We start from the raw sequence: 15,185 nt of genomic DNA on the forward strand, positions 1-15,185 counted from the left end.
GTGACACAGTCTAAGAGCTGATATGCTACAATGCTATGCTATGTCAGACCACACACACAGTGTCTCTCCCTCACACACACACACACACACCACACACAGTTAAGTGGATTACACACTGATGATTTGTGTTTGACCTAACGCATTTAGTCACGGAGCGCACAGCAATTCAAACCAGGGATTAGGGCGCTAGCATGTCATCCGTTTGGTCAGCGAGCATAGCTAATGGCGTCAGTGATTTAGCATGTCATATGTGTCTGTCAGCATACAGGCTAACAGGATGGGATGGAGACCGTGTGGACCGTACCAGAGGAGAGCAACTGGAAAAACAGAAGCGAGAACTGAGAGAGTTGAGTTTCTACTTTTGGGTTTGGGGTCTCTAGTTCACATTGACACCAGATGTTACAAACTAGGGCTTGCCAGCTAGACTGTTGATGGTCTTATAGGCTAAATATTCAATATTGGCCAGTGATACGGCACAACAGAAGTTCCATCCCTGACCCCACTATATAAACAGTCTGGAAAACCAGCAATGGAATGTTTTATCTTTGCACATTTTATTAATTCATTTAATTGTTCAATAATGTTTTCTGTGAATTAAATATTTCTTTTAAATGTAATAGGCCATTGTGACCGTCGCCATCTTGGTTTTCTTGGAGCCAGAAGTGACCATATTGGGATGAGAAGAGCCTGCTATTAGTCCATGATCGACGAGCTGTGTGATCGCTAGACAGGCGACCTGTCAATCATGTCTAAAACATAGTCTGCATTATAACTGGGACTATAATTGACAAGGAACACCATACTGCAGAAGTAAGATCAACCAAGTGAGATTCCCATTCACTTCTATAGAGAGCAAAAGTCGATGTCACTTGGACCAAAACAACAACAAAAACATTGGAAAAACATATATTTTTTAATCTGCTATTTTTGTGTGTGTTTTGGTCTGAGTGAACTGTTCTGTGGTCTCTTCTGTTTCTAAATATAGCTGAATCGTTTGGTTTGACTAAGTAAAACCATTTTTATAAGCATTTTACGAAATGTCAATGGGAAAACAATGGCGGATGAAATCTCTTGGTGCGCATGCTGAAGCAGGACGTGACGTCGACTTTGGCTCTCTATACAATCAGACCTCTTTTTGCAGCAAATAAGATTTTTCACCCCCATACAGTTGTTATGAACGGTGCAATTAGCTATCGATCAAAATCGATTTTGGTACTTCCACGTTGCCCTCACTTTTCAGAGCCGAAGGTTGGGAAACCCTGTATAGTCGTGATTTTTTGGCATGAAAATGATCACAAAATATCAAAACAGCTTCAGTATCGGTATCGGCCTGCAAAAACCGAACCCTATTGGAATCCTAGTCACAAGAGCAAATGTCAGTCCTCCTACCACAGAAATACTAGACTATTCATTTGAATGAGATGAAGTAGCCTACCTATCAGAGTTACGCTGCAGCATCAGGAGTAGAGAATTGCCGACAAGAGGTGCACAACCGATGAAATGAATGTGTTTGAAGTTCAGACCATTACTATTATTGCGCTAAGGAGACGCCAAAACAGAGAGGACAAAACTAAGAAGTAACTGCTGTAAAAATCATAGGAGAATCGAATCGTACTACATGACGTTGTTGGCCCGCAAACCGCCTCTCAAACCGGCCACGACACACACTCCGTCCGCACACTCATCCCGGCGACGATGAGCCTCGTCTTCGTTTGAAATTGATCTTTGTACCTTCCTGGGGGGGGGGGGGGGGGGGGGGGACAAGCCGAATCACAGAGGGGACCGTGACAATGCCTTTGAGTCTTCAGACCCTCTCCCAGAAAATGTGGTCTGACCTCCATGACCGAGTGGCTGTGTGAGTTTGTGTCAGGTAGGAAATCACTGTATGATGACAATGCCATATGTGATTAGACACAAACTCACAGGCCGCCTTTGTGCGAGCACCAAGTCATGCTGTCATGGCTGACGAGCCTCTTTGATGAAAGACCTTCACTGCTCCCTTGACACCTTTTTGGAAATGGTAAAAAATGGTTTTGGTTCTGTCCTTCCAGGTGGTTGTGGTTGTCTCGGGAGGTCGTGTTATGAATATTATGCTACATTTGTTAGCGTACTGGGAGCTGGAACGTTTGCACTGCGCTTTGGGAGAACTTCTCATGCGGTAGGCTATGACCTTGTTATTTTGTGCAGCAGGAAATTGGTAAATCTCGCACACAATTAGCTGCTTTACACCATTCATTCTATGTGAGCTTAGAATGAGAAGGTTCTATCTACATGTACTACATTTTAGGTTTTACAGACTCAAAAAATCATTATTAAAAAAAAATCGAACCACACATTATGTCAACTGACAGAATATGTTAATGTGACTAACTCAGTTTTGAAAAAAAAGGTCAGATGGAACTTTATACCAAGTTGACAAAAAACGAATCCAACATGTATTATCGGATTCGGCAGCTATCATTTTGTTGGCGATGAAAATGGCTATTTATTGAGTGGCCTATCATTTTACCTAATAGTAAGTCTGGAAAGCCACTTTGTATCATCAGTCTGTTGACATTGGTCTTGACCTATCTGTGCCTGTTAGCTTCCCCACTGGCTGGCTGTCTATGGACATTCAGGGACTTCAACGCTCACCACAAAACGCAGCCCTTCATGTGTGACCGCACCATTGTTCCCCCTCACACAAAGTCCTCACTTTGATGTGTGATTCTCTCAGCCCAGTGTCTGTCTGTCTGTCTGTCTGTCTGTCTGTCTGTCTGCCTGTCTGTCTGTCTGCCAGTCTGTCTGTCTGTCTGTCTGTCTGTCTGTCTGTCTGCCTGTCTGTCTGTCTGTCTGTCTGTCTGTCTGTCTGCCTGTCTGTCTGCCAGTCTGTCTGTCTGTCTGTCTGTCTGCCAGTCTGTCTGTCTGCCTGTCTGTCTGGCTGCCTGTCTGTCTGCCTGTCTGTCTGTCTCTGTCTGCCTGCCTGTCTGTCTGTCTGTCTGTCTGTCTGCCTGTCTGCCTGCCTGTCTGTCTGCCTGTCTGTCTGCCTGCCTGCCTGTCTGTCTGTCTGTCTGTCTGTCTGCCTGTCTGTCTGCCTGTCTGCCTGCCTGCCTGTCTGTCTGCCTGCCTGTCTGTCTGTCTGTCTGTCTGCCTGTCTGTCTGCCTGTCTGTCTGTCTGCCTGCCTGCCTGTCTGCCTGCCTGTCTGCCTGCCTGTCTGTCTGCCTGCCTGTCTGTCTGTCTGTCTGTCTGCCTGCCTGTCTTTTCTGTCTGCCTGTCTGTCTGTCTGTCTGTCTGTCTGTCTGCCTGCCTGTCTTTTCTGTCTGCCTGTCTGTCTGTCTTGTCTGTCTGCCTGTCTGTCTTCTTGTCTGTCTGTCGGTCTGCCTTGTCTGCCGGTCTTGTCTGTCTGTCTGCCAGTCTGTCTGTGGACACCCATCATGACCAGAAGTCTGGGAAGTTGTTGATCTCAATGGAACTCATTCCTTTCCGCTCAAGATATAATAGCAGGCGCAGTTTTTAAATCCTGTGATACATTTATGATGTTTTCAACAACAAAAGTTAGCAGAAATAATACTCATGAATACTATGATCCATACCTAATAACCAAGTGATACCGTGAATGATAAGTCCAAGCCGTACAAAATGTAAAAAGAAAATAGAGGTGCCTTTGTTGCTCTGCATTGTCAATAGATGCATGTTCAATTGTTGTGGTGGGAAAACACCTTTGGGCAGCCTGGTGTGTTTTGGTTTTCGGGGTGGGGGGGGGGCTGTCTGCCCATATTTGTTCAGATGCTACCAGGTTTCCATGGGAACGGGGTGCCACATGAAGCAAAGCCTTTGATTGACATACATGTTCCCTGGCAGACAACTTGAAGACCAATAGACAATATGAGGCGGAAGTCAGCCATTAGTCTGCTTACAAGTCTTTAACCTCTACTTGATCCCTCTTGGGAAGCTGTGTGTCTGTGTATGTGTGTGTGAGAGAGAGAGCGAGAGAGAGAGAGAGAGTGTGTGTGTGTGTGTGTGTGTGTGTGTGTGAGAGAGAGAGCGAGAGAGAGAGAGAGTGTGTGTGTGTGTGTGTGTGTGTGTGTGTGTGAGAGAGAGTGAGCATACTATTGGTTATCTTATAAAGCAATAATCTTATTTTAAAAACAAATGGCTAATAATTATGTGATATTATGAAGCATCTAAATACTTGTACCATACTAACAGTCTTATTTTTCATTAGGAAAATTAGATAACCTACTATGAAGTTTCTTAAAATAAACTCACTGTCATCTGATTATTTTTACACTTACGGGAAGATTTAAGGTGAGAAAATTATATTTTAGTTGCAGGATAAACAACAAATATTCAATAAATAATCTGTCTTTTAGTCCAAAACACTGTGCCAAAAATAAGCCTCTCCAACCCAACCAACCCCCCCCCCCCGTATTTTCCACCCTGGTCAAAATCACTTCATCCATTATAGTCAGGCTGTTGACAGTGTGTGAGAGGACTTGACCCACCAACAGCAGGCGAGGAGTTGTGTAGTGTTGTGCCCCCTTCTGGCCATTCACACTCTAAATGTTTCTGTGTGTTAGTCCACACAAACACTGCAAAGCCTCCATTAACATCAGTCTTTGATTCGTGAAAGCAAAGATGTCTTTGTACCGTTAATATGTCTGAATTTTATCATTAATCTCATGACTCTGACAGCTTACGTTTTTCATATTCATAAAGACAAATTCTCAAAATTGTCCCCCTATGAAGGTTTTTCTATTCTATTAATTGACTTTAACTTGTTGATTGAGTGGCTGAAGTTTGTGAGGAACAAAGGAATACAATATTATGAAACGGCATATATCGTATAGCAATACTTATTTTATTATGATGATTTTGTGTGTGGTTTTGTGTCTTTGTACTTCTATCTCGCATTCACTAGAAAATAGGCCTACTAATACTAATTCAATGCATAACTGGCACTGTTCATGTCTGAATGTTGCTAAATTCTGATTCCGCTAATAAAGATACATAATACAAAGAAAATGCAGTAACACAAAACCAAAACCCATATTCCCACCATTAATATTCAACACATTACCAATGTAGGCTGGTGTATATTGTCAGTCATGAAAACTCATTCATTGTTGTTATTCTATGCTGTGAACCCACCAACCTTTATCAATATGCTAACGGGTGTTCAGGGGACAACTGGCGGTCCTCAGCCCTTTGGCAACATTCAGTGACAAACTGCTAACTGCATTTCTAAATGTATTCACCTCAGATTTTCCAACACAGGGGTCAGCCAATTACTTCCTATTGTGTTTTACACTTCCTGTGACAGTTCAGTATTATTGACGAGGTAAAACAGACGGTGTTTTGAACAGGAAGTCTTAACACAACTGGGTCAAGTGGGCGGGGCTACATAAGGTGAATAGCCTACTTCTTCTTGACAAATTCATTAGAAAAAGTTCATTTCTGTGCCATTTTTGACAGGGAACTGATCATTTCACCATTGATCACCAATGATAAATCGGATCAATTTTGTGTTAAGATAACGGCACCTAGTTAGCGAGCTAATAATAGCTTATCAGCTGTCACTGTTTTACATTAATGTAGGCTAGTAGCTAACGTGTCTAGTATAGCTACCTAGCGGACTCATAGTCACATTAACATCAGTGTGTTTAACCCACGTTGTGTAGTCCCCCGCAGCTGGGAATGGAGGCAGGTGGGCGTTCTAGCGAGGAGGCTAAAACCCATGGGCTCTATCTAGCGTCTGTCACTAGAGCGTCTTTTAAACCCATGGGCTCTATCTAGCGTCTGTCACCAGAGCGTCTTTTAAACCCATGGGCTCTATCTAGCGTCTGTCACTACAGCGTCTTCTAAACCCATGGGCTCTATCTAGCGTCTGTCACTAGAGCGTCTTCTAAACCCATGGGCTCTATCTAGCGTCTGTCACTAGAGTGTCTTTTAAACCCATGGGCTCTATCTAGCGTCTGTCACTAGAGTGTCTTTTAAACCCATGGGCTCTATCTAGCGTCTGTCACTACAGCGTCTTCTAAACCCATGGGCTCTATCTAGCGTCTGTCACTAGAGCGTCTTCTAAACCCATGGGCTCTATCTAGCGTCTGTCACTAGAGCGTCTTCTAAACCCATGGGCTCTATCTAGCGTCTGTCACTAGAGCATCTTCTAAACCCATGGGCTCTATCTAGCGTCTGTCACTACAGCGTCTTCTAAACCCATGGGCTCTATCTAGCGTCTGTCACTAGAGCGTCTTCTAAACCCATGGGCTCTATCTAGCGTCTGTCACTAGAGCGTCTTTTAAACCCATGGGCTCTATCTAGCGTCTGTCACTAGAGCGTCTTTTAAACCCATGGGCTCTATCTAGCGTCTGTCACTAGAGCGTCTTCTAAACCCATGGGCTCTATCTAGCGTCTGTCACTAGAGTGTCTTTTAAACCCATGGGCTCTATCTAGCGTCTGTCACTAGAGCATCTTCTAAACCCATGGGCTCTATCTAGCGTCTGTCACTAGAGCGTCTTCTAAACCCATGGGCTCTATCTAGCGTCTGTCACTAGAGCGTCTTTTAAACCCATGGGCTCTATCTAGCGTCTGTCACCAGAGCGTCTTCTAAACCCATGGGCTCTATCTAGCGTCTGTCACCAGAGCGTCTTCTAAACCCATGGGCTCTATCTAGCGTCTGTCACTAGAGCGTCTTCTAAACCCATGGGCTCTATCTAGCGTCTGTCACTAGAGCGTCTTTTAAACCCATGGGCTCTATCTAGCGTCTGTCACCAGAGCGTCTTCTAAACCCATGGGCTCTATCTAGCGTCTGTCACCAGAGCGTCTTCTAAACCCATGGGCTCTATCTAGCGTCTGTCACTAGAGTGTCTTCTAAACCCATGGGCTCTATCTAGCGTCTGTCACCAGAGCGTCTTCTAAACCCATGGGCTCTATCTAGCGTCTGTCACTAGAGTGTCTTCTAAACCCATGGGCTCTATCTAGCGTCTGTCACTACAGCGTCTTCTAAACCCATGGGCTCTATCTAGCGTCTGTCACTAGAGTGTCTTCTAAACCCATGGGCTCTATCTAGCGTCTGTCACCAGAGCGTCTTCTAAACCCATGGGCTCTATCTAGCGTCTGTCACTAGAGCGTATTTTAAACCCATGGGCTCTATCTAGCGTCTGTCACTACAGCGTCTTCTAAACCCATGGGCTCTATCTAGCGTCTGTCACCAGAGCGTCTTTTAAACCCATGGGCTCTATCTAGCGTCTGTCACTACAGCGTCTTCTAAACCCATGGGCTCTATCTAGCGTCTGTCACTACAGCGTCTTCTAAACCCATGGGCTCTATCTAGCGTCTGTCACTAGAGTGTCTTCTAAACCCATGGGCTCTATCTAGCGTCTGTCACCAGAGCGTCTTCTAAACCCATGGGCTCTATCTAGCGTCTGTCACTAGAGCGTCTTTTAAACCCATGGGCTCTATCTAGCGTCTGTCACTACAGCGTCTTCTAAACCCATGGGCTCTATCTAGCGTCTGTCACTAGAGTGTCTTTTAAACCCATGGGCTCTATCTAGCGTCTGTCACCAGAGCGTCTTCTTGATGTCTCGGGAGTGAGGTTTACTCACTGCAGCACTACCTGCTGGCCACCGTTACACTCACCCCCCTAAACCTCTCTCCCATCCGGGTCCAATGTAACCCATGTTCTATGCTCCCCCGCAGCTGGGAATTGAACTGGGAACCTCAACCCCCAACTCGTCTTATATCCGCGCTTTGACACGCACGTGTGCGTTGGGCGTAACGCACCCAGGTACCTTGTGCATTGGAGGCAATGCGCCCCAGTATGGTTGTGCGTATGGAACAGATGGTCTTAGGGTTAGGGTCTCCAGGGGAGGCCCGGGGGTCGGAGACCCGGGTCCCCTTCCAGAGGAAGGGTCTCCCCTAAGCCAAAACCAGGAAAAGAGAGGGTCCCTCCCCCCTGCTTGAGCTGGACGATGAGCCTGACTGCGTACTTGACCTTTGCCTGTACCCCACAGGTGCAGAGTGCTTTGTAACGGTCCACCCATGGCGCGTTCCATAAAACGCACAAGGTACCGCGGGGCGTATTACCTCCTACACACAAGGCACATGACAAAGCGGGGATATGAGACAGAACGGACTGAACCTCCGGCATGGGAGACGGACGCTCTAGCGAGGAGGCTAAAACCCACGGGCCCTGGGCTCTGTCGCTAGAGCGTCTCTGGCATAAGGTTTACTCACTGCACAGCCCTACTGCTAGCTACCATTTACACTAGCTAACAGTTTGTACAGGTTAACTGAGCCGACTCTTCTCAAGCTAGAATAAAGACAAGACAGTTTACTGTGCCACAGTGTCAGTAACCTCTCTCCTTTTCTAGTCTGGTTGTTAGATATGATTCTCCAGTAGACCTCCAACAGATGTGGTTGCTAAGGAATCTGACACAACTGCAAAGCCTCTCTTGAAATAGTCCTACAGTATAATAAGAATGCAAAGTGTCTGTCTGTGAGCAGAGTTGTGTTGGGCCACAGCGAGGCCATTTTACCTGAATCTTTCAGGAAGTGTAAAGAGCAGCCCCCTAACGGAGCCGCATTTCTGAATTAGGTCATTAGGGCCGACTAAATGGGCAAAGATTAGTGGCCAAAATGTCTCAACACAGGTTAAGCACCATGGAGAGCTCCAGAATGGAGCAGCACACAGGTGAGCAGTTTGAATCAGCCAGTGAACTCTGGAGCAGCACACAGGTGAGCTGAGTTGTAATCAGCCACTGAAGAGGACTATGAAGCCCCTCTGGTCAGAGAGAGGAGAGGCTGCATGCCAACTCTGTGAACGAGGCCTGACTCAAATTTAATGGCCAGTCACACAGGGACGGCTATTCCGCTAGTATCTATCTATGTCTCTATTTGTTTCCATTTTTGTCCCACTGATGATGTCATAGGAGGCATTAATTTGTGACATCACTGATCTCTTCTTTTTGGTGTTTTATGGCATGACAGTTGGCATCCTCAATGTTGCATTACCGCCCATCCTTCTGGATCCATCCATCCACTCTTTCCCTGCCGATCATCTTCTTCAAGTTTTATGCCAGCCAGCATGCCTCACGTCCTGATGATGTCATCAGTGATGTCATAAAGTCCCGGCATTGTGGCATCACTGATGATGTCATCAGTGATGTCATAAAGTCCCGGAAGTGATGTCATCGGTGATGTCATAAGAGCATGTGAGCCCGCACAGCAGGCGAGCTGCAGGGTGGACGAGGGAGAAAGTGACCCCGCGTACTGCATGGCTGAGCTGCGTATGCGAGCTGCAGGGCGGGGCAAGCCTGCGCAGCGGGGGAGCCTAGGAATCGATGCCTAGTACTTAAAATTGCCAGAGAGAAGGAAGTATAGACCCTGTGTGTGTATACCCTCCACTAACACTCCTGCTCATTCATTTATTCGTTCATTCATTCGTCCTTTGTCTGTGGCCTATGCTCAGTCGCTGTAACAGCAGACTGAACAGAGTGTAATGAAAAACCAATTAGCGGCTTTTGGCACCAAACAGCCACAGCACACAGCCCACCTGAGACCGCCTCGCATTAATTGTGCTCTCCTTTAGCGGGCTGAGCTCGGCCTGGCTGGTCCAGGCGTGAACTGCTGCTCACGCTCCTTTTGTGGCTCTTATTAAAAGACGTGCTGACACGGCAAAGCATCTATTGCTCGGGCTGAAAATATGACTGCGGGACGAGCCGCCGCCGCTAAGCCACAAAACTCCATTATTGCCTCTATTCCAGCTCGCTCTCACAGGGCTGAGGAGAGAGGAGACACTGCTGGAATAGGAGGCTGATTGTGATTGATGGCTTCCCATTAGCCAGTCTGTTATCTCTCCGGCTGGGGGGAACGACCACTGAGTTGTAACACAACACATTACCTGAGTCTCTCTCTCTCTCTCTCTCTCTCTCTCCCCGGCCCAGAGACGCTTAAATAAAATATAGACCCTCTCTCCGAGATCCTCATTCCCTGCTCAAGGCACTCCCGACTGTTATCCCGTCAGCTGTGATTTGCTGAGCATTCCCACTCAATAAACACATCGTTAGTATTCATATTAACCCGGAGCCAGTGTGTGAGATATATCTGCCTTCCTCTCTCTCTCTCTCTCTCTCTGCTTTGCGGGCCTGCGAGTCCTGATTGTGGATGTATCTGGTGTAGTAGCTTCACCAGGTCGGTCGGATGGATCCCCCCCCCTCCTCCCCCCTCCCCGTTTTCTCTTGGCCCGCTGTCAAAATGATTGATTGGGACCAGGGCACAGAGTGTCCTGCATTACCCCAACAAATGATCTGGCCCTCGCTGGCAGACCTTGGCCAGAGAGAAATCAATATTTCACCATTAAAATCTATCAGAGGAGAGTTAGGGCAGCGGCTGTCAGAGGCGACACTATCAAGCCGCCGCAACATTAAACCTGACACGGCCAGCAGCACATGACTAATCAATACCTAGTGGTTCACAGATCATTTGTGGTCACCTCTTAAAGGCGTGATGGATGTCTCCCGGGGCAGTGATTCATGTTGTGACACCGTTTAACAGGCTTTTATTCCAGTTTAGATGGTCATCCCTCAGAGGGGGATGGGGCGCGCAGGGAGACGGGCGGCGCGCGTGCTCCCCGGCCCGGGACCTATTTCATCGGACTCGGCCTGCCTTCGGGCGATTGCCGCCCGCCTTTTATAGGTTTTGTGGCCCTATAAGCTGTGTGTGAACACCCCCCCCCCCCCCCCCAATGCAAGCGCGCAAGGTCAAACTTTAAAGAGTTAGAGAGAGAGAAATGTGTCAACAACAAAAAAAAAAGCGAGTAAGGTTAGAGGTCGGAAAGCAGTTACAGTAGCGCCGGTGTCAGAAGCGGGGATGTGCAGAGAGGCTGGGTTTGTGCGTAGTTTGTTGCTGGGCAAAACAGACTCTCAAAAGTAAAAAAAAAAAAGAAAGAAACGTTGTGGGTTTTGTGCTTATACTTTTTGTACGGATAGGCTCTACTACACCGAGCGGTTCTGTTCTCACTCTCAAAAAAGGGACATTCTGGTACTGTGGAAGTTGTGCGCGCGGGAAACGCTAGATCACCCGTTGTTTATTTCAACACCGCAACTTGTCACAAGAGCACAAGACGTAATCAGCCGCGAGGGTGAGTCAAAAGCACAAACAAGGTGTGTGCGAGGACAGCAGGGAGAAGCGATCGGCTACCTTTGAATGTTTCCTCCTCAGCAGATACGTGAGAGCTTTCAACCTTGCCTCCTGACCCTCATTCTGCGAGGGGAGATAATTGCTTGTCAGGAATAAATAGAGAGATTAATGAATTCATTAGTGGCGGGGAGTTTAGCGCTTCGGAGCAGCACTTACTGCTATGACACATCACGCCTATTGTTTTACTAGCTAGTTAGCCTTGAACAATAACATTCGCGCAGCAAATTGCCTCATACAGTCATGTAAACCAAAGAGGAAAGTGTGTCCTTATCCCGGAATTTAGCAATAATGCAAACAAAGCCTCTTTAAATCCTGATTATTCATCTTAATTACTTTTGTCTATAAGAGCCTGTGTCTGTGGGAGCCGGTACAAGACAGGACACATTAATCCACATTAGCGATGAACACTGTACCAGTTGATGTGAGCAATTTCGCAGTGGCACTGCAGTTTGTGAGCAGCATTTGTGCCAGATATACCTCCACTTAATCAGCTGGATATTTAAATAGGTTTCAGACTTTTTAATTCAACTCTGGAAACTAAGCTTATCTTTTACCCGAGAACTGAGGATCATTTCACCCCAATTTCAGTTTCCACTCTAAAGAAATAGCAAGCTCCGCCCACAAAACACGTAATCGCTGTTTACAAACATAAAAATGTCTATAAACCTTTATTTTTCACAATAAAAGCCTCCTAAATAAGCTCAACAGTTTTGATCATTCAGCATGTTGCTTGCTTCAACTTCTTATTGACAATTATGCCAAGTCAGTCAAATGCATATATGTATGTGTGTGTATATATATATATATATATATATATATATACATACATACACACTGTACATATAAACTGAAGTTAAAGAGCTAAAAACTCGGCATGTTAGTAGTTAGAGGGTATATGGATGACAACAGTCTGTGAACAGTTGGTGGTCATAACAACCTGGAGCTGAACAAGCTCAAAACTGTGGAGATGATAGTGGAGTCAGGAGGAGGAGGCACCCCCCCCCCTCCTCAGGTGCTGATGATCCAGTTCTACTCTGCAATAATCCAGTCTGTGCTCATCCATCATTGTCTGGTTTGGATCGGCCACCAAACAGGACAGGTACAGACAACAATGGATGGATGGTCAGGACTGCAGGAAAAATCATTGGTGCCAACCTGCCCTCCATTCAGGACTTATACAACTCCAGAGTCAGGAAACGGTGCAGGAACAATCACTGCAGGCCCTGACACAACCTGTTCCAACTCCCCCCTCTGGGAGGCGCTACAGAGCACTGTACGCCAAAACTACCAGACACAAGAACAGTTTCTTCCCACAGGCCATCACCGTCTGCTCGCCGCCCAGGCACTTATATGCATAACTGACTTATCTAACTATCCTGCACACAAAGTCAGATATTTGGTTAATTTTCTTTTTGGAGGGATCGTTTATTGATTTGTTCGGGAAGAGGGTTTACTCTGAACACTGAGTTGAATGCTTGCTCTAAAAGTAATATCTTGCACTTGATTTATTTTGCACATAATCTCACATATCCGAAAACTTGTTTAACAGCTTTGCAGGCATTCATACATATAGTTTGACAGTTGATTTGAGTTAAGTTGTGGACCAGTGATGTTATTCATGCACACAGATTACAGTTTGCGGATATGTGTGAGATTATGTGCAAAATAAATCTGCATTGTTTTTCAGTGTCCCTTTAACGCAGACCTGGGCATTCTGAGGCCCGGGGGCCAGATGCGGCCCTTGTGATGGTTCTGCCTGGCCCAGGAGATCAAGGACAAACCACACCATTTTACTTATGAAGCTAGAAAAATCAAATTAGATGACCTACAAGAATGGCTTTTATTTTGAAACATGTCTTGATTGTGCTTCTTCCTGAATAAGTGCACAGTCTATAATTTAATCAAGTGATAGAATTATGGGGGGGGGGGGGGGGGGGGGATTTGCCCCCAGTAACAATCTGGGTTTCTCATGTGGCCCCCCCAGGAAAAATAATTGTGCTTTATTAACATAATCATGAATATTCAACATTATAAAACTGTGTAAACAATATAAAACTCCCTCACTTTAACATGCAGATCAAACTCCTTAGTCTTCCTCCACAATGTGGAAGATGAGGAAAAAGAGCAATGGGAGGCGGTTGGAGTTACCAAAAGGCATGTTGTTTATTACACCCACAGATATTGCACGTGTTCATGTTCCAGACGCTGCATTAGTGAGTCAGCCACCGCACAAGTTCCATCCTCCAGCTTCTGGAGGAGTAAAAACAACCAGTCTAACAAAAGAATACAGCTGCTACAACGCTGATATGAAACATGATACCCAAAACCACATTGTCTTACACATCATCATGCAACCTAAATCATACGGATTACAAAAACACTGTTTGGAAAGTTTCACTTTCAATTGTTTGCACAGTGTAATCCTTCGATTTAATCCTAATAAAATTGCCTAGGTGGGTCGGTGGCAGGCGTTGTGTAAGTCATGATTTGTGACACAAATCGTGACATCAATGATTTGTGGCACAAATCGTGACATCATCAGTGATGTCATAAATCCCACATGCGCCCGTGGTGCATCGTCTGCAGAGTCTTCACCCTAGAAATCGAGCGCGCGAGATTACTAGTTCTTCTAATTTCAGTTTTATATCAAACACACACCCAAAAAAAAAAAGTTCCCTTAATGGTCCTCATTGATACAGTAAGTGCTCCCTGTTTCCTCCTTGTGTTTTGTTGTTTTTAATGAAAGGACCTGCTGTCATTTTACCATTCAGCAGCCCAACAACAACACAGACTGCATACAGGGAAGTTCTTCATCAAAGACCTAAACAACAGGATGGAGATCTTCACACCTATAAACACTGTATCTCTTGTCTTTGTGCCCAAGTCAACGTGAATGTACCTGCATTAAAACATACAGAGTGGAAAAAGTCCCATACTGGGATCTGTGAATTATCCAGTGGACACACCGGAACAATGCTGCAACATTTAGGAATATCAACATTTGGTGCTGCTATGGATGTGAAAATTAGTCCAGATACAGAATGTCATTTGGTTTTCTGAATGATCAAACCCATAGGCGAAGTTTGAACTTAAAGGTTGGGGGTGCAGAAAAAAAATCTAGACGAAAATTCATAAGTAGGATACCAGCACGTGCATTTTCATATCCCGACTAATATGCACAATGAGTGATGGAATATTGCGAGAATTTAACTTCGAAATCAAACTCAAATCAAACAAACCGCAAATCCGGAAACCGCCTATTCACCGTCCTTATGTTCCAACACGGGGGTCAGCCAGTTACTTCCTATTGTGTTTACACTTCTTGTGACAGTACAGTACTAGTGACCAGCAGGTAAAACAGACGGTGTTTTGAACAGGAAGTCATAACACAACTGGGTCAAGTGGGCGGGGCTACATAAGGTGAATAACTTCAATAAATTCCATCATTCCATAGGAATTGAGAAAACAGAATGTAAACACACAGAATGAGACGTGTCAGAGGGAGGGAAGGAGACTGGTGAAGGTATGAAGCGTGAACACACACCTCTCTCCACGACACGGAGAGGTCATTACGCACACGTTTTATCTGCTGTTTACGTCAAGGTTACGCCACTCGGATATGACTCATAATTATACCAGAATATTATGTTTTATAATCAACAAATAATCACAGTCACACAATTATTCTACCCTTTATCTAGAGCCTAGTTCCTCATTGCGCGGCTCTCGAAGCTTTAGTTGGCGGCTCTAAGAAATTGCAAAAGAAAAAAAAGAGAGAAAAAAATCCCCCGCTCTCCCCAAAATTTCAATAAACCTTTATGGCATATTATTACAATACAACAATACTGGTGTTGACAGTAATAGAAGGTGCCAAATCAGTCAAAACAATAAGCATTTTGCTTTTAGTAGGAGTATTGTGCCAGCGTGCAGCGCTGTTCCAAAACGTGTCAACGTGTGTCGTTGCCTGGGAAACGCACATCCCATAATACAACTGTTCGCATCA

Source organism: Poromitra crassiceps, assembly GCF_964638095.1.
Source record: "Poromitra crassiceps genome assembly, chromosome: 6".
NCBI classification, from domain to species: domain Eukaryota; kingdom Metazoa; phylum Chordata; class Actinopteri; order Beryciformes; family Melamphaidae; genus Poromitra; species Poromitra crassiceps.